The sequence below is a fragment of the Podarcis vaucheri genome (genome assembly GCF_965113315.1).
Source record: "Podarcis vaucheri genome assembly, chromosome: 2".
Taxonomy (NCBI): Eukaryota; Metazoa; Chordata; class Lepidosauria; order Squamata; family Lacertidae; genus Podarcis; species Podarcis vaucheri.
The window spans coordinates 125301040-125316426 of record NC_138760.1 but is presented as its reverse complement, the minus strand read 5'-3'; the positions used below and the strand labels follow the sequence as shown (position 1 = coordinate 125316426).

Below are 15387 nucleotides of genomic sequence, written 5' to 3'. Positions count from 1 at the left end.
TGAAATGACTCCACAACACATTTAGGGGAGAGCCAAAGGAAGGCTTTCCTTCTCCTTTGCTGACCCATAAAGTATTTCTCGCCTTTATTTCAGCAGGTGATATGCAGGTAACTGAAAAAGAAGGAGAATGTTGTGCGGTATCATCAACGGGACCTGAGCACAAAGAGATGAACGGGAAGGGTATACAGGAAACTCAAGTGGAAGAAAGACCCTATCACTGTAGCCAATGCGGAAAAAGCTTCAAATACAAGTCAAAACTTCATCGACACCAAATAGTTCACACAGGAGAGGCCCCCTATATATGTAAGCAGTGTGGGAAAAGCTATAAGAACAAGACGTCCCTTATTAGGCATGAGAGAAGTCACACGGGAGAGAAGCCCTATAAATGTGAGGTGTGTGATAAAAGCTTCAGGTACAAGCCAAACCTTGCCCTACACCAACTCGAGACCCATGGACTATATAGGGATGCCTCTTCCATATTGTTTTGTCTAGCCGTCAACAAGGGATTCCACATGTCTTCAGGGTCTGAAGGTCCTGGAGAGCGCTGGGGGTGCCCGCCTCAAAATAGCTGCTATGGCGGGTTGGAGAAGCAAGGCCCTTTGGGGGGGCATTAATGCTGTGAACCCCTCCATCGGAGCTCAGGTTGCATAGATGTGTAAATAAACCATTTATTATCAAGATACCACAGTCTCAGCTATCCCTCATTCTGAGGAAACCGAGCCCTCGGTAAGCGCATGGAACCCCTGGGAATACCGCACCACTTGGAGATTGGGTGTGGGTGCAATAAATGGGCACACCTTAAATGTGTGGTGTGAACAAACACAGCCCTAATTTCTCACTTGCAGAGGGTGAGTGAAAAAGATGGTGTGGACTGTTGCTCCAGCTATTGAAAGGATTCCTTTCTGCTGTTTCAGTTGATACCGGAGGAGAAGGAAGAGGAGGCTGCAAATCTCCCTGATGCAGGCCAGACTCCAGTTTTAGTTGAGCAGAGGCAGCTGCAGAAGGAAAACAAGGAGAACGAGGAGGGCAGGATTGTAGGCAAGTTCCGTCTTTCCCTACCCCTTTGCCCTCCCCCCCCTTTGACTAAAGCCCTACAGTTTATATCTCACCTCTTTGCATATCCCCTCCCCCTGCAGTTCACCTGGGTCAGCCACCTGTTCCTCATGCTTTGGTTGGCATGGCCACCTACTGGTTACCACATGAACTGCAGAGCGTGAAAATACCTTCCATTCTTATGTACGGTATCTAGGAAGGCAAGATAATCTGGAATTGTGCCAATGCATTCAGAATACCTGATTATCTTCCATAAAACCCTGTTTTGGGTTAGACAAGGACGTGGATCCTAATTGTTCCACCAGAGCACGCAAACCAACAAACACATCAAACTTCAGCAGTATAAAAAAGGTAAAGGGACCCCTGACCATTAGGTCCAGTCATGACCGACTCTGGGGTTGCAGCGCTCATCTCGCTTGATTGGCCGAGGAAGCCGTCGTACAGCTTCTGGGTCATGGGGCCAGCTTGACTAAGCCACTTCTGGCGAACCAGAGCAGAGCACGGAAACACCGTTTACCTTCCCGTCAGAGCGGTACCTATTTATCTACTTGCACTTTGGCGTGCTTTCGAACTAGTAGGTTGGCAGGAGCAGGGACTGAGCAACAGGAGCTCACCCCATCGCAGGGATTCAAACCGCTGATCTTCTGATCAGCAAGGCCTAGGCTCTGTGGTTTAACCCACTTTGCCACCCGCATATAAAGGTAAAGGTAAAGGTACCCCTGCCCGTACGGGCCAGTCTTGACAGACTCTAGGGTTGTGCACCCATCTCACTCAAGAGGCCGGGGGCCAGCGCTGTCCAGAGACACTTCCGGATCACGTGGCCAGCGTGACATCGCTGCTCTGGCGAGCCAGAGCCGCACACAGAAACGCCATTTACCTTCCTGCTAGTAAGCGGTCCCTATTTATCTACTTGCACCCAGGGGTGCTTTCGAACTGCTAGGTTGGCAGGCGCTGGGACCGAGCAACGGGAGCGCACCCCGCCCTGGGGATTCGAACCGCCGACCTTTCGATCGGCAAGCCCTAGGTGCTGAGGCTTTTACCCACAGCGCCACCCGCGTCCCGCCACCTGCATATACTGTTGTTTAATTCCAGTAAACTACCGGTCATTCTTAAACCATTAATATTCCCTTCAATCTCTTAAGCTCCTGTTTTAGAGGAAAGGAAAGATCTGCTTGGCAAGGTGTCTTTCAGCAGCATATTCTAACAGACATAGGGAGAAATAAATAACTTGCACTATGGGAGATAGCCAATTTCAATGAATGAAATGACACATTTCAACGGAAGCTTTCCTTCTCCTCTGGGGTCCCATCAAGACTTTCTCCCCTTTTTTTCAGCAGATGATATGCAGGTAACTGAGAATGAAGGAGAACGTTGTGCGATGTTGTCAGCAGAGCCTGAGCACAAAGAGATGAACGAGAATGTTATACAGGGAACTCAGGTGGAAGAGAGACCCTATCATTGTAGCCAATGTGGGAAAAGCTTCAAACGCAGGTCGAACCTTTATGAACACCAAAGAGTTCACACAGGAGAGGCCCCCTATTTATGTATGTGGTGTGGGAAAAGCTATAAGACCAGCTCATCCCTTGTTCTGCATGAAAGAAGTCACACGGGAGAGAAGCCCTATAAATGTGAGGAATGTGGAAGAAGCTTCAGTCGTAAGTCAGTCCTTGCCCTACACCAAGTAACCCACACTAAAGAGAAGCCTTATAAATGCTCAGAATGCGGGAAGAGATTCCGTCAAAAGTTCAGCTTGAACGTACACCAGAGATCCCACAAAGGGGAGAGGCCACACAAATGCTCTGAATGTGGCAAGAGTTACCTTACTCAACCTAACCTTACGGTGCATCAAAGAATCCACACGAAAGAGAAGCCTTATCAATGTGAAAAATGTGGGAAGAGCTTCAGTCAAAAGAGCAATTTGAAAAAACACCAGAGAACCCACACAAAAGAGAAGGCTTAAAAATGCTCAAAATGTGGTCAGAGCTTCGATCATAGCACACATCTCAACACCCACCAGAGAACCCATGAAGTGGAGAAAACATACAAATGCTCAAAATGCGACAAGGCTGCAGCAAGACCCTTTTTAAAATATCTAATTAATCAGCACAAGACAATTAACACGAAATAAACCACAAATGTGGGGAAAGCTTTTATGATAGCGCACTCATTTCACGTCAGTTTAATCGGCACAAGACAGCAATGGAGAGGCAGAGAGATCTTGCAAATGCTTCTGTTTCTCCATTCTTCTACTTCAGTGTATTGCTCCAATCACTGGTACTTCTTTTTAAATGCATGTTTTACTTGGCACTTGCTTCTATAAGTATTTTAATGTGTTTTCTGGATTCACGAATAAATTTTGTATGTTTTTTAATCCTTTTGTTTCTCTTTTTATTATTCTCGCTCCCTGTTAAGGTTGCAGTTTTAAACATACTGCTGTGATTATGAAATAATTTGTTTAATAAACAGCTTTCCTCATTGCTCATTGTTGTGGAACCTCTGGCTTGTAATGCAATCTGTCTTCCCCAAGCCAGTCCTTCTTTTCTTTTTTAAAAAAAAGTTCATATGTGGACAATATATAAAAATTAAATTTAAATGTTAAAAAACAACAGGTAAAGGTAAAGGGACCCCTGACCATTAGGTCCAGTCATGGCCGACTCTGGGGTTGTGGTGCTCATCTCGCTTTATTGGCCGAGGGAGCCGACGTACAGCTTCCGGGTCATGTGGCCAGCATGACTAAGCCACTTCTGGCGAACCAGAGGAGCACACGGAAACGCCTTCCTGCCGGAGCAGTACCTATTTATCTACTTGAACTTTGACGTGCTTTTGAACTGCTAGGTGGGCAGGAGCAGGGACCGAACAACGGGAGCTCACCCCGTCGCGGGGATTCAAACCGCCGACCTTCTGATCAGCAAGTCCTAGGCTCTGTGGTTTAACCCACAGCGCCACCAGTGTCCCTTTAAAAACAAAACATAACAGGAAGGCTATAAATCAAAGTGCAGGAGGGGAAAGAGGGAATCTTGGACTCTCAGCTGCCTGGTTGTTGGTCTTGGCTCAGTTTTCCTCCCTGTGAACTTCATTTCCCAGCAGCCTTTGCCAAACCTTCTGAAATTACCAGCAGCTGGCCCTATTTACCTGAGCATGTGCACAGCAGGGGGAGAATACATCTGGGATGCAGGAGGCGAGTCATTATGCAGCACCACCTGTGTAAATCTCAAGAGAAAACGCCATGGGATCCTGTAGGAGAAGCTTAACATAGAGTTCCCATTTCTGCACTGCTTCCTGGGAGCTGACTTCCTAGTTTTTAATAATTCACCCCTGCAGTGGTGGTTTGGGGCTGAATTGTAGACCTACTTTCCTGGGTGAGCTAAAGGAATTCTTTCATTTCGCCAGAGAAAAAGATAAGCTGAACAAGTGAGTTGCCTGATGGTGGGGATGCAATTTGGTTCATACGCACTATATTGAAAAGAAAAAGCCACGAAGGGGGTGAATGTATCTGGGAATGTGAGATAAGTAGGGAGGAGGGGTTTTCCAGTTTAGTTTGAGTTTCCTTTTCTTCTTGCTTGATGATTTTCAGAAAAGGACGTTTGGCACTCAATGTTTCCTTCACTAGATGTGCCCTTGAAGCAGGAATATCCCTAATTTTTTTAGGCTGCACTTTGAGGGAGCTGGAGCTCAAAGTCCCTGCCAGGAAGTAGGGCCATCCTTTGGAGTAGGTGTGCTTTGCCGGTGTGAAAAACGACCGCATTCATGCCATCCTTTAAAAGGTACCTCTTTAAACAGTCCTGGCTTCCTCCAAAGAATACTGGGAGCTGTACCTTGATAAAGGTACAGGAGACTTCCGCAATTCCTTTCACAGAACTGCAGTCTCCAGCGTGGTTTAACAATCAGTCCCACTTTCCAGGGAACTCTGTGCATTGTAGCGTTGTAAACAAAAAATGCCCTTTTCCCTTATCCAAGAGCCCATATAGAGTCCTTACATAGGTTCCCTATTGGTAGGAGAAAATAACAGAGGCCAACCAGAGAATATTGAGAAGCAAAGCAGCTAGTAAGCTTGATCTTTATTGATCTGTTGCAACAGGGTACTCCCCTCGCCCGCAGGAGAGGAGGAGGACCCACAAAAATGCCGTGCAAGGCCTTATAAAGACTTTTGAAATTGCCACCCTGTAGATCAAGACCACCCCCAGAAACATCATACATACATCACAGAAGGTGTGTAACCTAAGACAACCCCTCAGATACATCACACCTACATCACAGAAAAGGCGGTCTGAAACAGAAATTTGAATATTGTTTTTCTCCTGTTGTTGTTTATCTCCTGTCTGGCAGGTTACTTGATTGGATTGCCTGGGGAGCATGGCCATTCTTTTGTAGTGATAAATACTTAGTTCCTGGGCCAGGTCACAGGCTCACACCCTATTCATATCTTAAATGTGTCCTTAAGGCAGGATTTGTGAGGAAAGAGACAATGGGGAGGTTTCCCACTTTGACCTTGCAAAGAAAACATTTGGTCAGTTTAGGAATCAAAATGGTTCCAGGTTGGCCTTCATGTGCTGATCTATGTATGTGCTTGGTTGGTACACTTATAAACATTACCATATATCTAAGACCATAAAATTCCTATCATAGTAGCTGTGTGAGGAGAATAGCAGGAGTCTCTTCACAACCCTCTGCGCTTTTACCAAACTACAGCTCCCGAGTTCTTTGGGGAAAACCAGGACTGTTTAAAGTGGTATTGCACTGTTTTAAGATGGATGGTGGGAATGTGGCCAAACAGGAACCATTCTTTGCAAGCTAACATGATCCAGGACTCGCCCACACTACTTCTCCTATGTCTTCCACTTGTCTCGTGCTTAAACACTTGGGTCAGAGGAGTTTTTTGTTTCACTTTTCTTGGGGAAGCCCATTAAGGTAAAGGTAAAGGGACCCCTGACCATTAGGTCCAGTCGTGACCAACTCTGGGGTTGCGGCGCTCATCTCGCTTTATCGGCCAAGCGAGCCGCTTCTGGCGAACCAGAGCATCACACGGAAACGCCGTTTACCTTCCCGCCGGAGCGGTACCTATTTATCTACGTGCACTTTGACGTGCTTTCGAACTGCTAGGTTGGCAGGAGCAGGGACCAAGCAACGGGAGCTCACCGCATCACGGAGATTCAAACCGCCGACCTTCTGATCGGCAAGTCCTAGGCTCTGTGGTTTAAACCACAGCGCCACCCGTGCCTCTTATTTACTGCTGAGTCAGAATGAAGGGGCTTGTTGCGATTCACTGTTAAACAGCCAGGTTTTCCCAGGAAAAGCAGCAGGGTAAATGAAAACACTTCCACGCTGATGCTTAGAAAAGAAAGGTCCATCAGAAGTGTGTAAGAGCCCTTATTTAGAGCTGAAGTTTTGATGGACTAGAGAAGCCCCTTCATCATTTACAGGGACTGCAGGGATATGCAGACAGAGGGTGTATTGAACCTTTGGTCCTCTGGATGTTACTGAATTACAACTCCCATCAGCCCCAGCCAGGGATGATGGGTGTTGTAGTCCAGCACGATCCAGGGGGCCCAAAACTTCCACCGCACCCAGTGGTAATTTCATTCGTTCATTTTAATAACTTATATACCACTTGTTGTTGTTTATTCATTTAGTCATGTCTGACTCTTCGTGACCCCATAGAACAGAGCACGCCAGGCACTCCTGTCTTCCACTGCCTCCCGCAGTTTGTTCAGACTTATGCTGGTAGCTTCGAGGACACTGTCCCACCATCTCGTCTTCTGTCGTCCCCTTCTCCTTGTGCCCTCCATCTTTCCCAACATCAGGGTCTTTTCCAGGGAGTCTTCTCTTCTCATCAGGTGGCCAATGTATTGGAGCCTCAGCTTCACGATCTGTCCTTCCAGTGAGCACTCAGGGCTGATTTCCTTCAGAATGGATAGACAGGATCTTCTTGCAGTCCATGGGACTCTCAAGAGTCTCCTCCAGCACCAGAATTCAAAAGCATCAATTCTTCGGCGATCAGCCTTCTTTATGGTCCAGCTCTCACTTCCATACATCCATACTGGGAAAACCATAGCTTTAACTATATGGACCTTTGTTGGCAAGGTGATGTCTCTGCTTTTTAAGATGCTGTCTAGGTTTGTCATTGCTTTTCTCCCAAGAAGCAGGCATCTTTTAATTTCGTGACTGCTGTCACCATCTGCAGTGATCATGGAACCCAAGAAAGTAAAATCTCTCACTGCCTCCATTTCTTCCCCTTCTATTTGCCAGGAGGTGATGGGCCCAGTGGCCATGATCTTCGTTTTTTTGATGTTGAGCTTCAGACCATATTTTGCGCTCTCCTCTTTCACCCTCATTAAAAGGTTCTTTAATTCCTCCTCACTTTCTGCCATCAAGGTTGTGTCATCTGCATATCTGAGGTTGTTGATATTTCTTCCAGCAATCTTAAATCCGGCTTGGGATTCATCCAGCCCAGCCTTTTTCATGATGAATTCTGCATATAAGTTAAATAAGCAGGGAGACAATATACAGCCTTGTCGTACTCCTTTCCCAATTTTGAACGAATCAGTTGTTCCATATCCAGTTCTAACTTTAGCTTCTTGTCCCACATAGAGATTTCTCAGGAGACAGATGAGGTGATCAGGCACTCCCATTTCTTTAAGAATTTGCCAAAGTTTGCTGTGGTCAACACAGTCAAAGGCATTTGCACAGTCAATGAAGGAGAAGTAGATGTCTTTCTGGAACTCTCTAGCTTTCTCCATAATCCAGCAAACTGCCTTGCCGTGGCAAAGGGGCTTGAATGACTCAGAGAAGCTAGGAGCTATGCCGTGCAGGGCCACCCAAGATTGACAGGTCATAGTGGAGAGTTTTGACCAAACGTGATCCACTCAGAACAGGAACTGGCAAGCCACTCCAGTATCCCTGCCAAGAAAACTCCATGGACAAAGACAACAGGCATATACAGTGGTACCTCGGGTTACATACACTTCAGGTTACATACGCTTCAGGTTAGACTCCGCTAACCCAGAAATAGTACCGTGGGTTAAGAACTTTGCGTCAGGATGAGAACAGAAATCGCACGACGACGGCACGGCAGCAGCAGGTGGCCCCATTAGCTAAAGTGGTGCTTCAGGTTAAGAACAGTTTCAGGTTAAAAACGGACCTCCGGAACGAATTAAGTACATAACCAGAGGTACAACTGTTCCACTTGGTACAACAAAATATTGAAGTGGTTCACACAATGTACAATGATGGCATCACAAACAAAAAGGAACGACAGAGCATCAAAATGCAATTAGAACCCATTAAGCAAAACATTAATACATTCATAGGGAAATACCGTATTTTTTGCTCTATAGTGCGCACCGGACCATAGGGTGCACTTATGGGGTTTTTGGGGGGGGGGAATAAAGAAAAAAAATGTATTCCCCCCCCCACAGCCCCAAAGAGCAAAGAAGCGAAAGCCTACATTCACTCCATAGGACGCACACACATTTCCCCTTCATATACAGTAATGCCTGTGGTCTATTACAATGCTTCTATAAAAAAGGGCATAGTGCCCATGTTTAAACCCTAAACTGTGGTTAATCTTAACTGGGGCTTGTTTCTTGCAAACAGTATAGGAAAAAATACAACCATATATAGATGGGGGTTATGTTGTAGTGTATGGAGGAAGCCTGTTTAACGTGAGGCCCTTCCTCATAGCACTCTGGGTGTGGGAATCTTCCTAATATCTTGGGGTGTCTCTGCTACATATCCTGTATTCTCTTACAGAGTTGGGAAACCTGTATCTGTGAACCATGGGGAACCAATGCCACAAGACACCTAACTGGGAAGACCTGGAACTCGTTAATGAAGTGATAGAGGTGAAATAATCAAGAACTAAAGGCCAATGGCCCATCTAGTCCAGGATCCTGTTCTCCCAGTGGCCAAACAGGGGCACAAGAGCCCTCTCCTCTTCTGTGGTCTCCCCACACTCGTATTAAGAAAAAATTACTACCTCTAAGTGTGGAAGCAGGGGATAGCCATCATGGCTAGTAGTCACTGATAGACTTCTCCTCCATGAATATGTCCAAGAATATTTTCAAGCCATCCAAGTTGGTGGCCGTTTAGTTCCCATTTGCTAGTGTGCTGCCAGGGGGTGGGAGTGGGGCCAGGGGTTGAGTTCCCAGTCCCTCTAATGCTTGAGAAGGAGATGTGCAGGCCACAATAGATTAGATAAGGTTGCCTCTTCCATATGGTCTGTCTAGTCTTCAATCTAGTCTTCAACAAGGGACTCCACAAGTGATGCCTTCAGGGTCTGGAGGTCCTGGAGAACGCTGGGGGTGCCAGTCTCAAAATAGCTGCTATGGCGGGTGGAAGGAACAAGACCCTTTAGGAGGCATTAATGCTGTGAGCCCCTCCATCAGAGGCGCAGGTTGCATAGATGTGTAAATAAACTATTGATCATTAATATACCACACTCTCAGATGTCCCTCATTTTGAGGAAACCGAACCCTCTGTAAGCTCCTGGAAACCTGGAATACCACACCATTTGGAGATTGGGGGTGTGTGCAATAAATGGGTATACTTTAAATGTGTGGTATGTAAACAAGCACATCCCTGATTTCTCACTTGTGGAATGTGAGTGAAAGATAGAGATGATGGGAGGTTGTTGCTCCAGCTTGAACAATAGGCTCCTATTGAAATTATTCCTTTCTTCTGTTTCTGGTGATATAGGAAGAGAAGGCGGCGGCTGCTGCAAATTTCCTCACTGCAGGACAGGCTCAATCTTCAGTTGAGCAGAGGCAGCTGCAGAATGAAACCCAGGAGGAAGAGGATGATGGGGAGGGCAGGATTTGGGGTAAGTTCAGACTCCCCCTATCCTGCTATATGTGCCAAACCCACCCACCCCTTTGCCCTTCCCCCACACCTGACTAAAGGCCCTCCTTTTATTTCTCACCCCCTTGCATATGCTTCCCCAGCTCACCTGGGCTGGCCAGCTGTTCCACATGCTTCGGTTGGCATGGCCACCTACTGGTCACCACATGAACTGCAGAGCGTGGCAATACCTTACATTCTTATGTACGGTATCTAGGAAGGCAAGATAATCTGGAATTGTGCCAATGCATTCAGAATACCTGATTATCTTCCATAAGAAAATAAAACCCTGTCTTGGGTTAGACAAGGACGTGGATCCTAATTCTTCCACCAGAGCACGCAAACCAACAAACACATCAAACTTCAGCAGTATAAAAAAGGTAAAGGGACCCCTGACCATTAGGTCCAGTCATGACCGACTCTGGGGTTGCGGCGCTCATCTCGCTTTATTGGCTGAGGGAGCTGGCGTACAGCTTCCAGGTCATGGGGCCAGCTTGACTAAGCCACTTCTGGCGAACCAGAGCAGAGCACGGAAACGCCGTTTACCTTCCCGCCAGAGCGGTGCCTATTTATCTACTTGCACTTTGGCATGCTTTCGAACTAGTAGGTTGGCAGGAGCAGGGACTGAGCAACAGGAGCTCACCCCATCGCAGGGATTCAAACCGCTGACCTTCTGATCGGCAAGGCCTAGGCTCTATGGTTTAACCCACAGTGCCACCCGCATATACTGTTGTTTAATTCCAGTAAACTACCGGTCATTCTTAAACCATTAATATTCCCTTCAATCTCTTAAGCGCCTGCTTTAGAGGAAAGGAAAGATCTGCTTGGCAAGGTGTCTTTCAGCAGCATATTCTAACAGACATAGGGGAAATAAATAACTTGCACTATGGGAGATAGCCAATTTCAATGAATGAAACCACACATTTAGTGGAGAGCCAACGGAAGCTTTTCTTCTCCTCTGGGGTCCCATCAAGACTTTCTCCCCTTGATTTCAACAGGTGATATGCAGGTAACTGAGAATGAAGGAGAACGTTGTGCGATGTTCTCAATGGGGCCTGAGCACAAAGAGATGAACGGGAATGTTATGCAGAGAACTCAGGTGGAAGAGAGACCCTATCAATGCAGCCGATGTGGAAAAAGCTTCAAACACAAGCCGAATGTTTATGCACACCAAAGAGTTCACACAGGAGAGGCCCCCTATATATGTATGTGGTGTGGGAAAAGCTATAAGACCAGCCAATCCCTTGTTCGGCATGAAAGAAGTCACACGGGAGAGAAGCCCTATAAATGTGAGGAATGTGGAAGAAGCTTCAGTCGTAGGTCAGTCCTTGCCATGCACCAAGTAACCCACATGGAAGAGAAGCCTTATCAATGCTCAGAATGCGGGAAGAGCTTCAGTCACAAGTTCAGCTTGAAAGTACACCAGAGAACCCACACAGGGGAGAGGCCATACAAATGCTCAGAATGTGGCAAGAGTTACCTTACTCAACCCAACCTTACGGTGCATCAAAGAATCCACACCAAAGAGAAGCCTTATAAATGCTCAGAATGCGGAGAGAGCTTCAGGTGCAGCACATCCCTTATGGCACATCAGAGAATTCATAGAGGAGAGGAGCCAGATTTTGGCCTGAGCCATGCTTCTGAACCAAGTCTTGTTGAACATAATGTAACCCGCCCTGAAAAGAAATGTTTCGTATGTTCCATTTGTTCCAGAACATTTGGGTGCAGCAGAAGCCTTGGGTTACATCAACTGAAGCATAAATAGGAGACATCGCAGAGCTTCTCAGGCTGAAGCAAGACCCTTTTTAAAATATCTAATTAATCAGCACAAGACAATTCCCACGAAATAACCCACAAATGTAGGGAAAGCTTTTATGATAGCGCACTCATTTCACGTCAGTTTAATCGGCACAAGACAGCAATGGAGAGGCAGAGAAATGTTGCAAATGCTTCTCTTTCTCCATTCTTCTAATTCAGTGATTACTCCAATCACTGGTACTTACTTTTTAAATGCATGTTTTACTTGACACTTGCTTCTATAAGTATTTTAATGTGTTTCCTGTATTCACGAATAAAGTTTCTAGCTTTTTACCCCTTTTGTTTCTCTTTTTATTATTCTCGCTCCCTGTTAAGGTTGCAGTTTTAAACATACTGCTGTGATTATGAAATAATTTGTTTAATAAACAGCTTTCCTCATTGCTCATTGTTGTGGAACCTCTGGCTTGTAATGCAATCTGTCTTCCCCAGCCAGTCCTTCTTTTCTTTTTTTTAAAAAAAGTTCATATGTGGACAATATATAAAAATTAAATTTAAATGTTAAAAAACAACAGGTAAAGGTACAGGGACCCCTGACCATTAGGTCCAGTCGTGACCGACTCTGGGGATGCGGCGCTCATCTTGCTTTATTGGCCGAGGGAGCAGGCGTACAGCTTCTGGTTCATGTGGCCAGCATGACTAAGCCGCTTCTGGCGAACCAGAGGAGCACACGGAAACGGCGTTTACCTTCCCGCCGGAGCGGTACCTATTTATCTACTTGCACTTTGACGTGATTTCGAACTGCTAGGTGGGCGGGAGCTGGGACCGAACAACGGGCGCTCACCCCATTGCGGGGATTCAAACCGCGACCTTCTGATCGGCAAGTCCTAGGCTCTGTGGTTTAACCCACAGCGCCACCCGTGTCCCTTTAAAAAACAAACAAACCAGGAAGGCTAGAAATCAAAGTGCAGGAGGGGAAAGAGGGAATCTTGGACTCTCAGCTGCCTGGTTGTTGGTCTTGGCTCAGTTTTCCTCCCTGTGAACTTCATTTCCCAGCAGCCTTTGCAAAACTTTCTGAAATTACCAGCAGCTGGCCCTATTTACCTGAGCATGTGCACAGCAGGGGGAGAATAAGTCTGGGAAGCAGGAGGCGAGTCATAATGCAGCACCACCTGTGTAAAGCTCAAGAGAAAATGTCATGGGATCCTGTAGAACAAGCTTAACATAGAGTTCCCATTTCTGCTCTGCTTCCTGGGCGCTGACATCCTAGCTTTTAATCTTCCACTCCCAGAGTGAGTGCTGAATTGGGGCTGGATAGTAGACCCATTTTCCTTTCTACTTTCCTGGGTGAGTTGAAGGGATTCTTTCATTTCTTCAGAGGAGAATGGAAGCTGAATCTGGGAGGTGCCTAGTGGTGGGAGTGGAATTTGGTGAGGAAAGTGTTGTTGCAACAGGCAACAGACTCTGGTTCAAACCCACAATGTTAAGAAGAAAAGGGCGTTACTGTACAGGTTTCCAAACTTTTCATGTTGGTGACAACGCCTTTTAGACATGCATCATTTTTCGACGCAGCAATTCAGTTTTTCTAGCAAACTGCAGATTAAACTAACCCCTTTCCAGCCCCAGGATGAGCATGGGAAGAATTTGCAAAATATACCTACATACTTCAGCCAACACACTATTGTGTGGCAACACACAGTTTAGAAAGCTCTGGGTTAATGTATCTGGAAGTGGGAGGCAGAAGGAGGGCCTTTCCCAAGTTTAGTTTCAGTTTCAGTTTCCCTTCTTTCTTGCTTGATCATCTTCCGTAAAGGAGCTTTGGCATTCAGTGTTTCCTTATTTGGAGGTGTCCTTGAAGCAGAAATATTAGGTTTGAATACTGCACTGCTGGGGAGCTGGACCTCAAAGTCCCTGCCAGGAAGCAGCAGCATCCTTAGGAGTAGGTGTACTTTGCCGGTGTAAAAAAAAATGACCACATTAATGCCATACTTTTAAAGGTACCTCTTTAAACACTCCTGGCTTCCTCCAAGCATTCATTTCATTCATTCATTTTACTAACGTATATGCCGCTTGGTACAGCAAAATATTGATGCAGTTCACACAATGTACAATGATCCCATCATAAGCCCAAAGCAAGTACAGAGTGTCAAAATACAGTAAGAACCAATCAATCAAAACATTAAGACTGGAATAATGCCTGTGTTCTATTACAATGCTTCTTTGTGCCAATGCATTCACAATAAGTGATTTTGTTTCATAAGAAAATAAATCCCTATTCAAAGATTTATTGCTATATTGCCCAGCCACGCTTCCCTGCGAACCTCTGCTGATAGCATCTGCAGCGCCTGTTTTTCCAGCGTAGCTTCGGGAGAAAACCATCAGTGTCTAGCTGCATTTTCTCTGACTCCTTTCTCTCTCAGTGCAGCGACCGATCTGAAATCGAAAGCACTCTGCTGACATAACGTCCTGGCTTACTTCCAGTCTTGTGGTCCTCAGTATTAGCCCAGTCCGAGTCCACAAAACAAGTCAGTTTGACTTCACCTTGCACTGGCAACCTAAGACAAAAGTCTTTGGTTTCCTGCAAATACCTCAGAACTCTCTTGATGCCATTCCAGGCTTGCACACTAGGGTTTGAAGCTTCCCTGCTGAGCAGATTGACAGCAAACGCTATATCTGGTCTGCTCCACTGGGACAAGTACAGCAAACTCCCTAGGGCTGACTGAAACACTTCAGCGTTTTCAAACACAGTGTGTTCTACTTGCTGACTATCCTTTACAAAACTAGTCTCCATAGGACTTCTCACTCCTGCACAGTCGCTCATCCAGAATTTCTGAAGCAGTTGCTCAATTTTGCCTCTCTGGCTGAGCAAGAAGCTTCCATCCTGTGCTCTGACAATATCTATGCCTAGATAGGTTTTGACAGCACCAAACTGTTTAAGCTTGAACCGTTTACCTAGCTCCCTAGCAAACCTTTCTGCCTGTTTATCTTTCTCTGAAAAGAATAGCAAATCATCAACAAAAATCTGAACAAATTCATGTGTTGCACCTGATCCTTTCAAATAGGGGAACTATCCGTAACAATTTTTTTTGAAACCTAGGTCTTCTAAGGCTTCATTCAGGCACATGTTGCAGTTTCTGGCTGATTGATGTAATCCATAGATGGATTTGTGCAATCTCCACACAACACCTTGTCTCAAGATCTCAAACCCCTAAGGAGGAAGCATGTACAGCTCCTCCTGGAGATCTGAGTTCAGGTAGGCAACATCCACATCAAAGTGGTTTACCTTCCAACCTCTCTGTGCAGCAAAAGCTAAAAGCGTTCTCAGAGTCTCTGCTCGTGAGGTTGGCGAATACACCTCAGTGAAGTGTATTCCCTTTCTCTGAGTGAATCCTCGAGCAACTAACCTAGCTTTATACTGTGGCTCTCCAGCGTCCGTGGGTTTAAGGCGGTAAACCCACCTGCAACTCACAGCCTGTTTGCCCGGTGGCAACTCTGTGAGTAAGAACACACCTAGGTCTTTCATGGACTTCATCTCTTTGTCCATTGCCCTGTGCCAATTACCTGCTTCTTCCTGAGGTAAACTCTGAATATCCTCGAAGGATTCAGGTTCACATCTGGCTGAAGCGTCATACCAATCAGGAGGCCTCCTTGTCCTCGCTGATCTCAGTGTGAACCCTGTGTCCCTGCTGACTCACTGGGTCCAGCTAAATCATCCTCAACCTCAGTGTCTTCCCCCTCTGACCT

General features: G+C 46.1%; 1 long non-coding RNA gene across 3 annotated transcripts in view; it reads right to left on the bottom strand.

Annotated features, from left to right (window-relative positions):
• Window positions 1–16: 16 nt before the first annotated feature.
• LOC309525452 overlaps window positions 17–15387 on the bottom strand; it is a 34073-nt gene continuing 18702 nt past the window's right edge. For all 3 annotated transcript variants that reach the window (XR_014216297.1, XR_014216298.1, XR_014216299.1), the window contains one exon: window positions 17–995. This is a non-coding gene — a long non-coding RNA (uncharacterized lncRNA). The remainder of the gene's footprint in view (window positions 996–15387) is intronic.